The following is a 20691-nucleotide window of genomic DNA, read 5'->3' on the forward strand; positions in this document are numbered from 1 at the left end:
AAAGAAATGTGATTTGGGAATGAGTAAGCAACTGATGACTCTTTGCTTGAAATAATTTTCCACCTTAGAGGAAGACCCCATTTAAATTGTACTCACATAAGATGGAAGAACTTGTTCTGAAGCTAACTCAGACAACTGTTATCATTAAAATGAAAAAGTTGGATGCCTGCACTGTATAGTCTTTGTAACAAGAGTTTGGAAAAAGAATCAGAGAAGGAAGGATGGTGGGAGGGCTTGGACATCAACATAAATTTAGATCAACGGGAATTCCTGTGTATGTTCCCTTTATTTCAACATTTCATAAGAGACAGAGACTTCCTGGCTTAAACAAGAAATTTTCAAGGTTACTGAAACCTGCAAATATGTGGTGTTTAATGCCCCTCCCCCCCAATTTTCATTTCTTTCTTGTGTTGTTTCAATTTTCTGGCTGTTGATAATATTTTGGCATCTGAATCCTTATTATGCACTGTGGTCTTCCAGGTATTAGTGTGTATTTCATTACGCTTACTAAGCATATGACATTGTTTGTAAAATGTTGTGTGTGTGTTTGTGTGTTCGTGTATGTGTGCATTTTGAAGTTTAATTGCATTAATCTGCTGCACAATTACATCTAGATGAACAAGACCAATGATCAAAAAAGTTAAATGAGCATTAAGAACACTTATGAGTGCGTTCAAATGCTCATAAAGGAAAATAATGTGATTTCTGTAACATACTGCACTTCTCCGTAATCATGTTTTCTTTCTGATGAATGAGTAAAGATGCCAGATTAAAACTGTGCACTAGAGTCAGTGCCCACAAAGGATGAATGAATAAACTATATTCTGTTCCATAAATGATTCTTCTTACTACCTTTCAAAAGTACCCTATTTATTCATTTATTTATAAAATTTTATTGAAGTATAACATTCATACATGAACATACATAAGCAATAAATTTATAGGAAAAGTTGTGAATTTATAAAACAAATATGCATATCATCTTACAAGGCTATCACACATCTTTCTACACCAATACCTTGCATTGTTGTGAAAAATATTTTATGAATTATGAAAGAGCATCATTAAAATATTACTACTTACTATAACCGATATTTTACAATTGGTGTATTTTGCCCCAACCCACCTGATTTTTAACACCCTATACTAGCAGTACACATTTGTTACAGTCTAAAAGAGAATGTCCTCATATTTGTCCTGTTAACCAGAGTCTACCTTCCACCACTGGATTCCTGCTGTTATACAGCCCCACATTTTGTAAAATATTTTCAAAGTGTAAACTCAGTTCAGCACTGTCCTGTTCTCCTGACCCCCAAAGTCGGTCCCTCAGGCAGCTTTTTGCCATTTCTCCATTGTTTTTGTGAGACAGTTGAGCCCTGCCTGCCTATTCAAATGCCATCTTCCTGGAAGCCCCTCCATTTATTTTTTACTTTGTATCATTGCACACATTGTGCCAACTACTTGGAATAACCCCTTCTGATTTTTCACTTATCTAATTCCTAATATCCAGCTTATTTCAGTATTTTCACAACGTATTCTCCAACTTTCATCTGCATCCCAATACCCTTACTTTTTCCATAGCATTTCTAATTTTACTATGCAATTTTATTCCTAATTGTATATAAATTTTTCTCTATAATTCTATCATCTGTGAAAATATTGTCTCCTTATTAGATTGCTACCTCCCTTAGTGTATTCTAAAATGTTGGTCTCTCAAAATCAAATGAATTGATTTTTTAAGTGTTGCCTGATTTGTAAAGGAATATATAAATAAAAGGTAGCATTGCCATCCCCTAATGCCCTAGTATAATTCTAGACATAGGGTAATCATTAAATGTGAAAGTTTTAAAGTCAATACCTCATATGGAAATAATAGTGAAGGAAGTTTCAGGATGCAATCCTTTCACCAGAACAATGATTAAATATGGAGGAACTGTCTAAAACATCTATTCTGGAATTCTGGAGCCCAGTAGAACATTGTCCAGCATCCAGGGGAGACTGGGAGGAAGAAGCTGGTAAATTATGGTAAAGAAGAGTAAATTGCTCCGTCTGTGCAGTGGTTACTGGTACTGACCCCCCACTTTCATAACAGGCTGCCTTGGGGTTCAGTCCTAGCTAGCCCACTGGCGACAAAAAGGAACATAAAAATGCTCTTTCCCAAGAACAGGGGTGGGCATGGCCAATTGCTGAAAATGACTTTTGAGTAATGAGTTCAGATCACTTGGGATCCAGGCTCTAAGGACAGCAATTGTTCCAACCAACCCAAGAAAAAAACAGCTAAGGAAACTTAAAGGCACTGTGCATAATCAGGGCTGCAGGGGACAGTTAGTTGAAGGACTGCAATTGCTGGGCAAGTAAAGAGAGCTAAGCTTTGGGGAACCATGGAAGAAGCTCCTGGCACCCTTCTTGATCTCATTCCCAGGGCAGTTTAGGAGCAGTTTAAGTATGCTTCATGTGCCCCCAAACCTTCTTCTGACTGGGACAGACTGTCTTGGGAAACCCATCTCTGGAAGAAGTACCTCCATCTCCAATCCAATCCCAGAATTTACTCTCCAGTTGAAAGCAGATTGAGACAACAAAAGTGTGTAAGAAACTATTGAGGTGGATAGATATAGCAAAACCTCACCTGCTTTAAACAGGAGAGGGAGAAGTTGTCTCCTGAGAAATAGAAGGGGCATTAAAACACCAGAAAACAAGTAAAATATAAAGCAACAACAAATAAAAGCCAAGGAATTGACACATGTCCAGAATAAACAGGAAGGCCCTTGTACTATGCATTTTTGCCATTGTAGACCATCCTGACAGGAAGGCTGATACTCAAGAAAATTTCAGTCATATCAGGAGCTGGTTACAAAACTAAGAAAAAGAACTTAAGTAATAAATCCCAGAGTTAATATTTTAATTTTTTTAAAGAGTAAAATGCAAGCCAGGAAACAAGAAATGAAGTCCCACCAAAAGGAAAAAGACAAAATTCTAGAAAACACTAATGAAGAAAATTGACTATGAACAGATTGAAAAAAGACTTTTAAAATGATCCCTAAAAATTCTTAAGGAGGTGAAGGAAAATACAGAGAAGATTAAAGGACATCAGGAGAACAATGAATGAATGATATGAGAATCTTAGTAAAGGAATTGAAAATCTTAAAAGGAACCAAACAGAACTACTGGAATTGGTAGAAATTGAAATGACATGTTCCCAATAGTGGGTTGGTGCTGCAGAAGAAAGAGTAAGTGAACTTGAAGACAAGACACTTACAATGAGTCAGGCTGAATAACAGAAAGAAAAACAAATTATGACAAGGGAAAATATCCTAAGTTATTTTTGGGACACCATGAAATACCAATATATACATTATGAGAGTCCCAGCAGGAGAAGAAAGAGAGAAAGGGAAAGAAGGGCTATCCAAAGAAATAACAGAGAAATCCCCAAACTTAGTAAAAGACATGAATAAGCACATCCAAGAAACCCAGAGAACAACAAATAGGATAAACATGAAGAAGAATACAACCCATCATGTTAATAACATTATAAAATACAAAGGAAAAGGAGAGAGTTCTGAAAGCTGTGAGAAAATAAATGTGCTATGTAAAAGGGAGACTCAATTAGATTGAGTACAAATTTCTCATCAGACGCCATGGATGCAAGAAGACAGTGGGTGAAAATATGTAAAGTGCTGAAAGAAAACAACTGCCAACCAAGAATTTTATATCCAGCAAGACCCTTTCATAAAATGATAGAGAATTTATGATAATCCCAGATAAACAAATGCAGAATTCATCACCACTATGCCTGCCCTACAAGCGATGCTAAAGTGAGTTCTTCAGACTGAAAGGAAAGTACACTAGATAGTGGTTCAAAGGCACATGAAGTAATTTTTAAAAAATCTCCAGTAAATGTATACACTTGGGTAATTGTAAATGCCAATATTACTGTATTGTCCTTTTTTGGTAACTATAATTCTTATTACCTACAGGTGATAAAATGCAAATACATAAAAATGAATGATAAAACTATGGCATTGTACATACAATGTGCAAAGATATAATTGATAAAAAGTGCCAAAAATGTGGGGGACAGAGGGCTATAGGAAAAGTATATATGTATGCTATAGAATTCAAGTGGTCTCAAACCCAATATGATTGTTACATATATAGGGTGTAAAAATTTAATCCCATTGTAACCACAAGGAAAATACATGAAAAATATATTCAAATGGACATGAGAAACCATTCAATACAACCAACTTTAGGTTTTGTTGATTCTCTTTATTTTTGGCTCTCTATTTCATTTACCTCTGCTCTGATCTTTGTTATTTCCTTCCTTCTTCTTGTTTCCACTTTAGATTGTTCTTCTTTTTCATACAAAAAATCAAATAAATATAAAAATAAGTATTAATGGATGAATTTAGGGACAAAGCAGGTATAATTTAAAAGGAATAAGTAACCTTGTGGTAGAAGATAATCCTGAATTGGAAGAAGTTACTTTAAACATAATTGGATTAAAGTCTTCAATGAAATAGGCAGAGATTGGCAGACAGTATAAAACATATGAATGAACTATATAGTGTTTACAAGAGACACCTTAAAACCAAAGACATAAGTAGATTGAAAGTGAAAGGAGGTTTCGGGAGGTGTCTGGACATCAATTTGGTGGGAAGGTAACAGAGAGGATACGTCTATAAAATATACACGGAGGTCCCAGCTGCGCGAGGAAAGTTCCCTCCTTGGGTGGGCGGAGCAGCGGAATCGGACGCTGCCACCGCACGGGGAGCCGCAGTGGCGGTTTTTTTTTCTTTTTTTTGGAGGCTCTACAGTACTGGGGAATTCATGGGCCCTGGGCGGCCTATTGGGGGGTTGATAGGACGGGAGGTGCTTGCAGACTGATTTGGGCAGACAGACTGGAGTTTTATGGCAAAGCGGGGGGAATTTTTTATTGCGGACACAAACAATAGCACTTCCGCCTAGAGCCATGCCCCCCCCCCCAGCCCAGCTGCTGATATACAGTGGTCTTAAATTGATAGCAATAAAGAGACGCCACCAGGGTCTGGTAGGGTGGGAGACGTTTGGAAGCTGATTAGGGGAATATTTTGTGAAGCGTGGGAATTTTGGGTTTGGACTCTGTTATTAGTGTTTCCGGCCTGAGCCCCTCCCCCGGACCTGGCTATTGATCTGAGTCATTAAATTGGCTGCATCCTAGAGGCACCCCCAGGTGGCCGTTCCAGGGGATCATAGGGTAGAAGGGTTCCTGAAGTCAATTGGTGATATATCCACACAATAGACCCTAGTGAGTGAGTGAATTGTAGGGTACAGAACACAGGATAGAGCTTGTGGATGTGACCTCACCCATAGGGCTGGTACCTGGCTGTGGGGATCCCTGAAGGCTGTGATGCACTGTGGTGCTCCCGGGCTTCCTGTTAACTGGACTTGAGGTTGCCAGGTCTGAGTCCCCTGGACGCTGGTGGCCCACACCCCAGAGACTCATACCTCTTGAGTCCTCAATATCTCAGACTTTCCATGCCTGAATTCACCTTGCCCTGAGGTCCATCTGAGGTCCTTGAATGTCCTAGCCCTCAACGTTTGCATTTATTATTTTTTGTTATGTTTTGATTTGTTTTGTTTTTTATTCTATTTTTTTAATGTTCTGATTCCTGGCATTGCATTATCCCCTAGTCTTTTCTTCCAGCATATCCCCCAAAGTCTTTTTTTTCCCTCTCTCTCTTGTCCCCCATCTTCTTCTTATACTATTCTATCTTAACTATACAATAGGTGCTGCAGGAAACTCCTCACATTTGCTGGGTTTCCTCATCCTCCACTGCCTCAATTCTGTGTGAATAGATTTTGGCTATCTACACTATCCCCTTTCCCCTACATCTTGATATCCTCCATCATCTGCTATCTCTCCTATATTCCACCTCCCTTTCTTTGATCCACAAAGTGTCTAACTCTTAATTTCTAATACCTTTGTTTTGTTTTCTGTCTGGTATCCACTCTTGAAACTATTACCTTTCTTTTCTCTTTCCCTCTCTCACGAAAACAATAGCTTTTTCTTTCATGCCATATTCCTCCCATATTCAGTCGTCTACCTCATTATAGGTACACTAACTACTGCTGTAACGCTACACAATTTACATGAATCTAACCTCCATCCTCTCAGAACTCATATTGTTGCTTTGTTAACATATATCACCAATACTACTTTAAACTTTTTCCTTGCTTACGCAATTGCCTTTCCCTGGCACTAATACTTTCCTTTAAAGTGAACTTAACCAGCAATAAGAAATTAGAATAAGAAGAACAAAGTGACAAAGAGAAGATATAACACTTACACAAAAACAACAGCTAATTAATCTCCAAGACTAGACAAAGAAGCTAAGGAACTGATTAAACCAGTCAAGAAAAAATGATGACCAGACAGCAACAAAAATCTACAAACCAAACCAGTAATCAGGAAAACATGGCTGAATCCAATCAACAAACTAAAAATCAGGAAGGGGGGTAGAAATTCGCACAAGCAATGAAAGATCTCAGAACATTTATCACCGACAAATTTGATGAAGTAAAGGAAAAGGTTAACAACATGAAGACAACACTTGGAGAGGAAATTATAGACATATGCAAAAAGATAATAGATATGATGGAAATGAACACCACAGTTCAAAAAATCAAATATACACTTGCAGCAAATGTCAGCAGACTAGAAGAGGCAGAGCAGAGAATTAGTGATGTGGAAGACAGTGCATCAGAAATCAAACAGATAGTAGAAGTGGTCGATAAAAAGATGGAAAAAATCCAGCTAGGACTTAGGGACCTGAAGGATAATGCAAAACGCTCAAACATACGTATTATAGGCATTCCAGAAGGAGAAGAGAAGGGAAAGGGGTCAGAAAGAGTGTTGCAGGAAATAATGGCTGAAAACTTCCCAAATCTACTGAAAGAGACAGATGTACATATCCAAGAAGAACAGCACACTCCACTGGTCATAAACCCAAACAGGCCCACCCCAAGACATATACTTGTCAAATTATCCAATGCTCAAGACAAAGAGAAAATTCTAAACGCAGCAAGAGAAAAGAAAACCATCACATACAAGGGAAGCTCCATAAGATTAAGTGCTGATTTCTCATCTGAAACCATGGAGGTAAGAAGGCAGTGGTATGATATAGTCAAGGTACTAAAAGAAAAAAATTTCCAACCAAGAATAATCTATCCAGCTAAATTAGCATTCAAAAATGATGGAGAGTTCAAAATATTCACAGATAAACAGAAACTGAAAGAGTATACCAACAAGAAACCTCCCGTTCAAGAAATTCTAAAGGGAGTTCTGCAGGAAGAAAGAAAAGAACAGGACAGGCAGAGTAGGAGGAGAGTGTAAGAGCAACAAAAAAGACAAAAATAGAAGGGAAAAAAATACAAACAAAATATGACAAACACAAATCCAATCAAAATATGACTAACACAAATAATTCCTTGAAAGTAATAACACTGAATGTCAATGGATTAAACTCACCTATCAAAAGATTCAGACTGGGACATTGGATAAGGAAATATGATCCAACTATATGCTGTCTACAAGAGACACATCTTAGACCCAGAGACACATGGAGGTTGAAAGTGAATGGCTGGAAAACAATCATACAAGCAAACAACAACCAAAAAAAGGCAGGAGTAGCTATATTAATATCAGACAAAATAGACTTTAAATGTGAAACAATTGTGAGAGACAAAGAAGGATACTACATTTTAGTGAAAGGGACACTCTGTCAAGAAGATCGAACAATCATAAATATTTATGCTCCTAACAAGGGTGTCTCTAAATATGTGAAGCAAACGCTGGAAAAACAAAGTGAAAGAATAGATGCATCTACAATTATAGTGGGGGATTTTAATACACCACTATCAACTCTGGACAGTACACCTCAAAAGAGAATCATTAAAGAAACAAAATATTTGAACAATATATTAGAGGAACTGGATCTTATAGACATATATAGATCATTACACCCAAACAGAGCAGGATATACATTTTTCTCAAGTGCACATGGATCATTCTCCAAGATATACCATAGGCTATGCCACAAAGAAAGGCTTAATGAATTCAGAAAGATTGAAGTCATACAAAACAATATCTCTGACCACAGTGGAGTGAAGCTGGAAATTTGCAAGGGCCAAAGACCCAGATTTCACACCACAGTTTGGAAATTAAACAGCACAATCTTAGAAAAACAGTGGGTCAAAGAGGAAATCTCAAAAGAAATCAACAACTACCTTGAAACAAATGATAATGATAACACAACATACCAAAATTTATGGGATGCAGCAAAAGCAGTACTGAGAGGGAAATTTATAGCCATAAATTCATATATCAAAAAAGAAGAAAGAGCAAAAATTGAAGAACTAACTGCACTTTTGAAGGAATTAGAAAAACAACAACAAAGTAACCCAACAGGAAGAAAAAGGCAGGAAATAACAAAGATAAGAGCAGAACTAAATGAAACAGAAAATAAGAAAGCACTAGAAAAGATAAACAAGACCAAGAGCTTGTTTTTTGAGAAGATCAACAAAATTGACAAACCTTTAGCGAGACTAACAAAGAAAAAAAGAGAAAAGATGCAAATACACAAAATAAGAAATGAGAAAGGCGGTATCACCACTGACCCCACAGAAATAAAGAGTATCATAAGAGGATAGTTTGAAAAAAAACTATATTCCAACAAAAATGTCAATTTAGAGGAAATGGACAAATTCCTAGAAACACATAAGCAGCCCATATTGACGAAAGAAGAAATTGATGATCTTAACAAACCAATCACAAGCAAAAAGATGGAATCAGTCATTAAAAATCTCCCAACTAAGAAGAGCCCAGGGCCAGATGGCTTCACAGGTGAATTCTACAAAACATTCCGGAAAGAACTGACACCAATCCTGCTGAAACTATTCCAAAAAATCAAAACAGAAGGAACATTGCCGAACTCCTTCTATGATGCCAACATTACCCTAGTACCAAAGCCAAACAAAGTCACCACAAGAAAGGAAAATTACAGACCCATTTCTCTAATGAACCTAGACGCAAAAATACTTAACAAAATACTTGCTAATCGTATTCAACAACACATTAAACGAATTATACACCACAACCAAGTGGGATTTATTCCAGGTATGCAAGGATGGTTCAACATAAGAAAATCAATCAATGTAATACACCATATAAACAGATTGAAGGAAAAAAATCACATGATTATATCTATGAATGCAGAAAAAGCATTTGACAAAATACAGCACCCCTTCTTGATAATAACACTCCAAAAGATTGGAATACAAGGAAACGTTTTGAACATGATGAAGAGTATATATGAAAAACCTACAGCCAACATTGTTTATAATGGAGAAATCCTAAAATCCCTCCCTCTAAACTCAGGAACAAGACAAGGATGCCCATTGTCTCCACTCCTATTTAACATTGTCTTAGAAGTACTCGCTCAAGCACTGAGGCAAGAACCAGATATAAAAGGCATTCAAATTGGAAAGGAAGAAGTCAAAAGTTCATTATTTGCAGATGACATGATCCTATACATAAAAAACCCTGAGAGATCTACAACAAAGCTTCTAGAACTCATAAATGAGTTCAGTAAAGTCACAGGTTATAAGATCAATGTGCAAAATCAGTAGCATTTCTGTACACCAATAATGAGCAAGATCAGGAGGAAATCAAGAAACAAATACCATTCACAATAGTAAATAAAAAAATCAAATACTTAGGAATAAATTTAACTAAAGAGGTAAAAAAACTTATACACCGAGAACTATACAAGACTGTTCAAGGAAATCAAAGAAGACCTAAATAAATGGAAGAATATTCCTTGTTCATGGATAGAAAGACTGAATATTATTATGATGTCTATCCTACCAAAACTGATCTACACTTTCAATGCAATCCCAATAAATATCAACACAGCCTTCTTTAAACTGACTGAAATTTATTTTGAAAGGAAAGAGGCCCCGAATAGCCAAAGGCATATTGAAAAAGAAAAATGAAATTGGAGGAATCACACTTCCTGACTTCAAAACATACTACAAAGCTACAGTAGTGAAAACAGCATGGTATTGGCATAAGGAGAGACATACAGACCAATGGAATCGAATTGAAAGTTCTCATATAGAACCTCATATATATAGTCATATAATATTCAATAAAGCCACCAAACCCTCTCAACTGGGAGAGAATGGCCTATTCAACAAATGGTGCCTGGAGAAATGGATAGCCATATGTAGAAGAATGAAAGAGGATTACCATCTCACACCTTATACAAAGATCAACTCGAGATGGATCAAATACCTAAATATAAGAGCCAGACCATAAACATCTTGGAAAGCAGTGTAGGGAAACATCTACAGGACCTTGTAATAAGAAATGGCTTCATGAACATCACACCAAAAGCACGAGCAGCAAAAGAACAAATAGATAAATGGGACTTCCTCAAAGTTAAAGTCTTCTGCACCTCAAAGGAGTTCGTTAACAAAGTAAAAAGGGAACCCACACAATGGGAGAAAATATTTGGCAACCATATATCTGATAAGAGACTCATAACTTGCATATATAAAGAACTCATATATCTTGAAAAAAAAAGATAAACAACCCATTTAAAAAATCGGAAAAAGATTTAAACAGACACTTCTCCAAAGAAGAAATACAAATGGCTAAAAAGCACATGAAAAAATGCTACAAATCTCTAGCTATCAGGGAAAGGCAAATCAAAACTACAATGAGATACCATCTTACTCCCATAAGATTGGCAGCTATGAAAAAAACAGAAGAATACAAATGCTGGAGAGGATGTGAAGGAAGGGGAATACTCATCCACTGCTGGTGGGAATGCAGAAGGATCCAACCATTCTGGAGGACAGTTTGGCGGTTTCTCAAAAAACTAACCATAGATTTGCCTTATGACCCAGCAATACCACTGCTGGGTATATACCCATCAGAACTGAAAACAAGGACACAAACCGATATATGTACACCAATGTTCAAAGCAGCATTGTTCACTATCGCCAGAAGTTGGAATCAATCCAAATGCCCACCAACAGACGAGTGGATCAATAAAAGGTGGTATATACACACAATGGAATACTACTCAGCTGTAAGAACAAATACACTACAAACACACGTGATAACATGGATGAATCTTGAGAACCTTATGTTGAGTGAAGCAACCCAGGCATTGAAGGACAAATACTACATGACCTCAATGATATGAAATAAGCAGCCTGCCTCAGAGAGCTAGAGACTGGAAAATAGGCTTACAGGAAATCAAGGGGTGGAGGAAGGATGTGAGCCAACGTCTGCAGGGGTGGAATCTATGATGAGCTAGCGGTAAGTATGAGCACAAAGAAGGGATAAAATGGGGGCAAGGGGTTGCCTTCGGGTGGAGCTTTGCGGGATTGAGGGGGGCTGGGGATGGGTGGAGGGCTAATATTGCCCAAAAATTGGGGGAAGGGAGGGGCAACCTATGAACATAAGAGAGTGTCAGGTGTTGGTTGAGAGTAAAATGCTGAGAAAATCGTATCAAAATATAATTAGGAGGATTACCTGTTTAGGATGGGCAGAGGGGATGGTCTGATGCGGGATGGATTCCTGGAGACCCAAGAAGTGAGAGTTGGGGTGGACTCACATCCTGGGGAGGACTAATGCCATCAAATAGAGAGAACTGTATCTCTCAAGAGAAAGGGTGGCTCCCAGGGCATTAGGGCAGTTGAGAAAGTCAGGCCCTGAACACTGCTGCAAGTATCTCTGGACGTGGCTCCTCGGGAAATGGAGATTGGCTGTCGCTGTGGGCCCCAAGGGGAGGGGAAAATGGATGTTGAATGGATGGAACCAAGGTAAATGTGGGGGCAAAAGAGGAGTTTCGCGAGAGTACACGAGGATGAATATAAAACATGTAATATTACACCAAAAACATATAGGGGATGACAGACTAATAATGTAAACCATAATGTAAAACATAGGATAACTAAAAAATTTAGAAAACTGTATATCCTGAAGTATGGACCACATTGTAAGCACAGATGTCACCTTGTTTGAAAGCTATTGTTTCAGAGTTTGTACATCAGTTCCAGGAAATATGATATGGATAAGTTAAAAGATTATCGCTGTGGAAGGGAAAAAGTTTTATGGTGGACATGTGGGAGTACTGTGTATTGTATATATGAATTACTGTGATCTAAGACTCTTGTGAAGAGAAGCTCAATAATTAGAAAAAAAGAAAAGAAAAAGTTAGGATGTAGAAATTTTTCCAAATCAATATGTACTCTAGATCACCTTTAAACTCATCGCTATATTCCATTTTACTAGTAAGGGCAACTGACATTATATTGGGATTCACTTTACAGGAAGTTTTGGATCACAGAGTGGTTCAACAATGGCGGCAGAGTAATACTGATATGGGATGTTATTGATAGGCTATATATTGTTGATAGGGAGCTATACAGGGCGTATGTCCAGGGTGCATGGTAATGTTTAGATATACTCATAGTGGAAACAATTAAAAACAACAGCTGTGGGGGTACTGGGTTCCTGGCCGGGGGGCTCTGTCGTGGTCCCTAGGGAAGCAGTGGCAGTCCCCCAGGTGCAATGGTAATAACCAGGAAGGAATGAGGGTCCAACAGTGGGCTCCCGATACTAATGGCTATGCTTGTGAGCCTATACACCTGCAATAAGAACAAGGCCTAGAGTAGCATTGTGCCTGGGAGTTTCCTCCTGACAGCCTTCATGTTACTCAAATGCGGCCACTCTTGAAGCCAAACTCAGCATGTAGATGCAGTGCATTCCCCCCAGTGTGGGACATGTCACCCGGGGATGAGCCTCCCTGGCACCGAGGGATCACTACCAAATACCAGCTGAAGATGCAACTAGAAAATGACCTTGAATTAAAGGTTCAATGCGGATCAGGAGAATATCCCTGTCTACATATAATAACATGACTTCAAAATGCTGTTTGACCTAATGTAAGGGGGAAATGGAAGGGAGAAATGAGTTTATATGGCTACGAGTCTCTAGAAAAGAGTCTGGAGGTTGTCAGAAGGATTTCCCTTATGCACAACTGAGCAGAGTCTCAGAGACAGATAAAGTAAAATAAATACAACCCCAGGTATTGGTTATTTTGAGGGATAAAGAGACCCACGGGTTCTATGGTCATGGCAGATGGGCTTCACTGCCATATCAGATGGCCCTTCTTTGAAGCTGGTGTTTCTGCGTGATGGAACTGGACTCAGATGGGATCTCTTTTCACAAGACTTTCATGCTACTTTACTGGAATTGCAGTTGATGCTGGGGTTTAAGATATATCTAGGGGATCGGAATCTCTGGACTGACAATATGATAGCCAGGCCCTGAGCCTCAACAGACTTCAGCTCCTACACTCTGATTTATTGGACTTACCCCACTCAGCTAACATGGAGTTGAAGAAGGTCAACCACAACACCATGGAGCCTAGAGTGTCTACAACTGAAAGCAGGAGGAGTGCATCCAGTATCCATGTGGAATCTAAGACCCCACTTGACATAGATGTGCAATGGACACAACCAATCCAATGTCCACAGAGAAAATGTGTCATTGGTGTGGGAAGGGTGGCCATGGTGGCTGCTGGGTGCGGGGAATGGGAGGAAGAGATGAGATGGGGAGGCATTTTCGGGACATGTAGTTGTCCTGGGTGGTGCTTCACGGACAACTATGGGACATTGTAAATCCCCCCAGGGCCCACTGGATGGAACGTGGGAGAGTGTGGGCTATGATGTGGACCATTGACTATGGGGTGCAGTGATGCTCAGAGATGTACTTACCAGGTGCAATGGATGTGTCATGATGATGGGAGAGAGTGTTGCTCTGGGGGGAGTGGGGGGTGGGGGCAGTGGGGTTGAATGGGACCTCATATTTTTTTAATGTAATATTTTTTTAAAAAATAAAATAAAAAAAAGAACGTGAAAGGACGGGGGAAAAAGGATGGGAAAAATACCATGTAAGAAGTAATCAAAATAATTCTCTATATTAATATATAGAGATGTAGCTATACTAATAGATAAAATACAGATTAAGTGAAAAAGAGATACTGGGTCAAAGAAACTCATTTTATACTGATAAAAGGGTCAATTTAACAAGACATCACAATTATAAATATACATGAATCTAACATCAGAGCTCTGAATTATATGAAACAAATAATGATAGATTTGAAGATAGAAACTGAGGGTTGTATATTAATAGTAGTAGAATTTAACACAACATTTTTAATAATAGATAGTCAGAAAATCAGGAAGGAAATACAAGATGTGAATGATACTCTAAACCAGCTAGACCTAACACACACACACACACACACACATATATAACACTGTACCCAACAAAAACAAATACACTTTATTCCTGAGAGAACACAGACCATTCTGATCTTAAGTTTTGTAACAAAACAAGTCTCAATAGACTCAAGGATATTGAAATCATACAATGTAAATTCTCTGACCACAATGGAATGAAGCTAGAAATCAATAACAGAGGGGGAAATGGAAAATTCACAAATATGTGGAAATTAAATAACATATTCTTAGATAGCCAATGGGTAAAGGAGAAAGTTAAAAGCAAAATTAGAAAATACCTTGAGGTGAATGAAAATGAAAATAAAATATACCAAAACTTATGGGATGGAACAAAGACAGTGCTGAGAGGGAAATTTATAGATCTAAAGACTTACATTAAAAAAGAAGATATCAAATCAGAAACCTAACATCAAAACAAAAAGAATTAGAAAAAGAAGAACAAACTAAAGTGGAAGCAAGAAGGAAGGAAATAACAAAGATCAGAGCAGAGGTAAATGAAATAGAGAGCCAAAAATAAAGAGAATCAACAAAACCAAAAGTTGGTTCTGTGAACACTGAAAAACATTTAGCTAGACTGATGAAAAAAAAGGAGAGGAAACAAAAAAAAATGACAATTAGAATTGAAAAGGGGGCCATTAATACTGACCCCAGTGAAGTAAAAAGGATATATAAGAACACTGTGAACAAATGTACACCAAAATATTAGATAACCTAGATGAAATAGATAAATTCTTAAACACACAAAGCCTGTCTACACTGAATTAAGAAGAAATAGAATATCTTGACAAATCAAGAACTAGTAAAGCAATTGAATCAACAATCAAAATCTTCCCAAAAGAGGAAGCCCAGGACCAAATGGCTTCACAAAGCAATTTTACCAGATATTCCAAGAAGAATTAGCAGCAATTATGTTCAAACTTTACCAAAAATTGAAGAGGGAACACTCTCTAATTCACTCTATGAGGCCAATATCACCCTCATATTAATGCCAGATAAAGATATATACAAGAAAAATTATAAACCAATATCTCTTATGAATATGTGACAAAATCCTTAACTGCTAGCACACTGAATCCATCAGCACATTAAAATAATTATACAACATGACCAAGTGGGATTTATCCCTAGTATGAAAGGGTGGGTTAACATAAGAAAATAGATTAATATAAAACACCACAGTAAAAGAATGAAGGTAAAAGCCATGTGAGCTTCTGAAGTGATGCAGAAAATGCAATTTGACAAAATCCTGGGGCACTTCTAGATAAAAACATTTAGAAAACAGTGCATAGAAAGAAACTTCCTCAACATTATGGGGAGCATATAGGAAAACTCACAGCTCGCATCCTACTTAATGCTGAAAGACTTAAAGCTTTCCCTTAAAGATCCAGAACATGTTTACACACTGACATATATGTTATTCAACATTTTACTGTAAGTTCTAATCAGAGCAATTAGGCAATAAAAAGAAAAGGCATCAAAACTGGAAAGGAAGAAATGAAACTTTCCCTATTTCAGATGACCTTTTATATACATAAAATCCTACAAAATCCACAGCAAAACTCCTAGTGGTAAAAAATGAATTGAGCAAAGTGGTGCGAGCACAAGATCAACACCCAAAAATCAGTAGTACATCTGTACAGAAGTAATGAACAATCAGAAGAAGAAGCAAGAAAAAATGCATTTACAATAGCAACTAAAAGAATCAGATATAGAGAAATAAATTTAACCAAGGATATAAAAGTCTTGTACACAGAAAACTATGAAACATTGATAAAATGAATCAAAGAAGACCTAAATAAATGTAAGAGAATTCTGTGTTCATGGATTGGAAGACCAAATATTATCAAGATGTTTATTTTATCCAAAGAGATCTATTCAACATTCAATAAAAATTCCAATAACCTTTTTGCAGAAATGGAAAAGTCAATCATCAAATTTATATAGAAGGGTAATTAGCTCCAAATACCAAAAACCATCTTAAAAAAGAATGAAGTTGGAGGACTCACATTTCCCTTTCTCAAAACTTCTTACAAAGGCACAGTAACCAATATAGTGTGATACTGACATAAAGCAGACATAAACCAATGGAATTGAAGTGGAAGTTCAGAAATCAATAATCACATTTATGGCCAACTGATTTATGACCAGGGAACAAAGAACACTCATTTGGAAAAGTATAATCTCTTGAACGAACTGCTGAGAAAACTAGATCTGCATTGCAAAAGAATGGAGGACCCTTACCTCATGCTTTATTAAAAAAACAACTCAAAATGGATCAAAGAGATAAATATAAAAGATGGAATAATAAAACTCCTAGAAGAAAACCCAGGGAAGCATATTCAGGACCTTGGGTTACGCAATGATCTTTTCTTTTCTTTTTTTCTTAATTTTATTTTATTTATTCATTTTTTTAAAAATATTACATTAAAAAAATATGAGGTCCCCATTCACCCCCACTGCCTCCACCCCACCACTCCCCCCACAGTAACACTCTCCCCCATCATCGTGACACATCCATTGCATCTGGTGAGTACATCTCTGGGCATCGCTGCTCCCCATGGTCTGTGGTCCACACCACAGCCCACACTCTCCCATGTTCCATCCAGTGGGCCATGGGAGGACATACAATGTTCGGCAATTGTCCCTGCAGCACCACCCAGGACAACTCCAAGTCCCGAAAATGCCTCCACATCTCATCTCTTCCTCCCATTCCCCGCCCGCACCCAGCAGCCACCATGGCCACTTTTTCCACACCAATGTCACATTTTCTCGAATATTAACCACAATAGTTCATGAATAGAATATCAGTAAGTCCACTCTATCCTTTCTGTATTCCTCCTTCCTGTGGACCTTGGCTTGGTTGTGTCCATTCCACATTATGTCAAGAGGGGGCTTAGATTCCACATGTATACTGGATGCAATCCTCCTGCTTTCAGTTGTAGGCACTCAAGGCTCCATGGTGTGGTGGTTAGGGTGTCCGTCTACCACATGGGAAGTCTGCAGTTCAAACCCAGGGCCTCCTTGACCCGTGTGGAGCTGGCCCATGTGCAGTGCTGATGTGCGCAAGGGGTGCCCTAATACGCAAGGAGTGCCCTGCCACACAGGGTTGTCCGCCGCGCAGGGGAGCCCCACACACAAGGAATGCTCCCCATAAGGAGAGCCACCCAGCATGAAAGAAAGTGCAGCCTGCCCAGGAATGGAGCCGCACACACGGAAAACTGACACAACAAAAAGAAGCACAGATTCTCATGCTGCTGACAACAACAGAAGCAGACAAAGAAGATGTAGCAAATAGACACAGAGAACAGACAACCAGGATGGGGGGTAAGGGGAGAGAAATAAATAAATAAATAAATCTTTTAAAAAAAGCAAATGGACAACTTACAGAATGGGGGAAATATTTGGAAACCATGAATCTAAAAAAGTTTAATATGCAGAATATACAAAGAAATAGTTCAACTCAACAACCAAAAGACAACCAAATTTAACACTGGGCAAAAACAGTGAGTATACACTTAGGATGTATTATGCAAACATGGAACTGTTTAACACAGTGAAACATGTGGTAGTTGATGGACTTTGGTTAACAGTACAAATATGAGAGAATTCTCCCATGAAGTATAACAAATGTATACTACTAATAAATGATGTTACTAATGGAGGGGCATATGGAAAATATATCAAATGTAAGCCATAGATAATAGTTAGCAGTAATATTTTGGTGATGTTGTCTCATAATCTCTAACAAATGTTCCACAACAATGCCAGGGGTTGGTGGAAGGGTGATGTATAGGAATGCTGCACATTATGCATAATTGTTTTATAAGCTCACTACTTCTCTAATAAAAATTATATTAAAAAACTTGGCCAAAGACTTGAAGAGACAGCTCTACAAGGAAGATGTACAAATGGCCAAGTTGCACAAGAAAATATAATCTACATCATTAGCCATTAGGGAAATGGAAATCAAAACCCCAATGAGATACCATTTCACATACACTAAACTAGCTATTAGAAATAAACAGAAATTTACAAGTGTTGAAGAAGATGTGGAGAAATAGGAATACTCATCCATTGCTGGTAGTAACATAAAAAGATGCAGCCACCATGGAAGATAGTTTGGCACTTCCTCAGAAAGCTAATTATAGAAATACCATAGGACCCAGGAATCCCACTATTCAGTTTACAATAAAATAATTGAAAGCAAGGATTCAAACAGATATTTGAACACTGATGTTTATAGCAGCATTATGCACAGTTGTCAAAAGATAGAAGCAACCCATGTCCATCAAAAAATGAATGGATAAAATGTGGTGTATACATACAATGGAAATTACTCAGATGTAAATAGGAATGAAGTTCTAATACATGCAACAACATGGATGAAACTTGAAGTCATCATGCTGAGCATAATAAACCAGACACCAAAGCATCATCTTGCTGATGTGAAAAAAATTAGAATAAGAAAATTCCTAGAATATATTTTGCATCTAGAATATAGGTTGCAGGGGTAAATGGTGGGAACAGGGAATCAGTAGTTAAGGCTCAAAATGTACAGACTTATTATTTGGAATGATGGAAATGGTTTAGTATTAGATAGTGGCATCACAACATAGTGAACATAATTAACAGCAATGAAATATATATTTGAATGTGTCTAAATTGAAAATAATAGGTTTTATATGTGGTAATAAAACACAAATGTAAAAAATAGTATGGAACAATATGTGAAAGGTAACACCTTGAATACAATTCTCACATATTCAAGATCATTTTGCTTAAAGTAAAATAATGCCTCACAATGCAAGTGGAAAGCTGTTATTTTGGTAAATTAGCTAAGTATTTCAAATAATAGATGCTCCAGAAATTTGGCAAGAAGAAAAGATAGCAGCCCACTGATTGTTGATACAGGATATACAGCATTAATAGCAATATTAGACTTAAGGAAAAGAGCTACTCTGTATTATCCTCTGACTGAAATAATCTCAATAATGAAGTATTTTTGTATTACACTTTTTTAGTTTAATGAATTAGGAAACACCAATTAAAATTCTTTAGTATTATACCCTAGGTTGTAGAGCTGGGGAGTCTTACTGAAACCAGTCACAAAGCCTTGGTAAAAGATAATCTTTAAACTGACTTGAATGGAAACTTCTTTGTCCTTATCATCAATCAGTTTCTTTCCGTATACCAGAGAGAAATTAGCATTTTAGTAATTTTGGGGGGTGAACTAGAGATCCCATGTTTTCATGAACTCAGAGACTGTTACTCAAAATTTTTTTCAGGGGTACAGAGAAGAAATTCTCCAAATAGGCAATGGTTGAGGAAAGACCTCTTTGTACACTCATCATGAACTTAAAATATATATATTAAAAAGCTTTAGATTACATAAATATTAAATAAAAAATATAAGGGAGGAAGCTAAGATGGTAGCAGAGTAAGGAGCTCCTGGAGAGTGAGCTTGTGCTACAGAGCTGTTAGTAATCACCCAGAGCTATCTAAACCACCTGTTTTGGGACCCAAGGAGACCAAAAGAGTATCCTGCAACATCCTTGAAGCTATGGAAGAAGGAGACTGCATATCTACAGAAAGGATTTATGAATAGAGTCCTCCACACTGTGGAGATTGGTGCCCATGGGGCAAGCCACCTCAGGAGCTATTCTGTGGCTGGAGTTGGAAGCTCCATTTCCCAATAAATGGGGGAGGAAGACACAGTGTGGCCCCAATTTCAGCTACTGATTAGTAAATTCGGTGGGCTAAAGTATAATCCTAGGAACAGCTAAACATTGAGCCTGTCCAGTTCAGTAGGAGGCTGGTAGCCACCATTTTGATTCCACCTCTGGCATGAGGGGAAGCCTGGCTGACTGAAAATCCAGTGAAGTTAGGGACTGGCATCTTACTACCAAGATCAGACTGCAGCCCTAGCCTAGGCTCCAGCCCCAACTCCAGCAGAAAGGAAGCTGGTGGGACCTGCACCGGGTTTTCCAGGCAACTGGAAGTGCTCTCCACTGGCACAGACTGAATAGTCAAACACCTGGGGCTGCATCCACACACCCAAATAGGATAGGAGAGGAGCTGGGTATCCTTGGCCTCTCTAAGCAATGGCAGGTATTTTCAGCCCACACAAACTGGTTTGTTGAGTGCCTTTGAGTTCATGTCCACATCTGTCCCCACCATAGGACAGGAGGGGGCTGGTGTTCCTTCAGCGTCTCAGAGAAACTGCAGGCACTTCTGACTCACACAAACCTGACCATTGGACACTTGTGCCTCCACACCTATCCCAAATAGGAAAAGAGAAAGATTGTGTTTGTTCGAACTCTCTGGGTA

The 20691-nt window shown here is 38.0% G+C and overlaps 1 protein-coding gene across 1 annotated transcript in view; it reads right to left on the bottom strand.

Moving 5' to 3' along the window:
- TENM1 (teneurin transmembrane protein 1) overlaps positions 1-20691 on the bottom strand; it is a 1381582-nt gene that overhangs the window by 808750 nt on the left and 552141 nt on the right. The gene's annotated exons all lie outside the window — the stretch shown is intronic.

Source organism: Dasypus novemcinctus, chromosome X (genome assembly GCF_030445035.2).
Source record: "Dasypus novemcinctus isolate mDasNov1 chromosome X, mDasNov1.1.hap2, whole genome shotgun sequence".
Classification (NCBI taxonomy): Eukaryota; Metazoa; Chordata; class Mammalia; order Cingulata; family Dasypodidae; genus Dasypus; species Dasypus novemcinctus.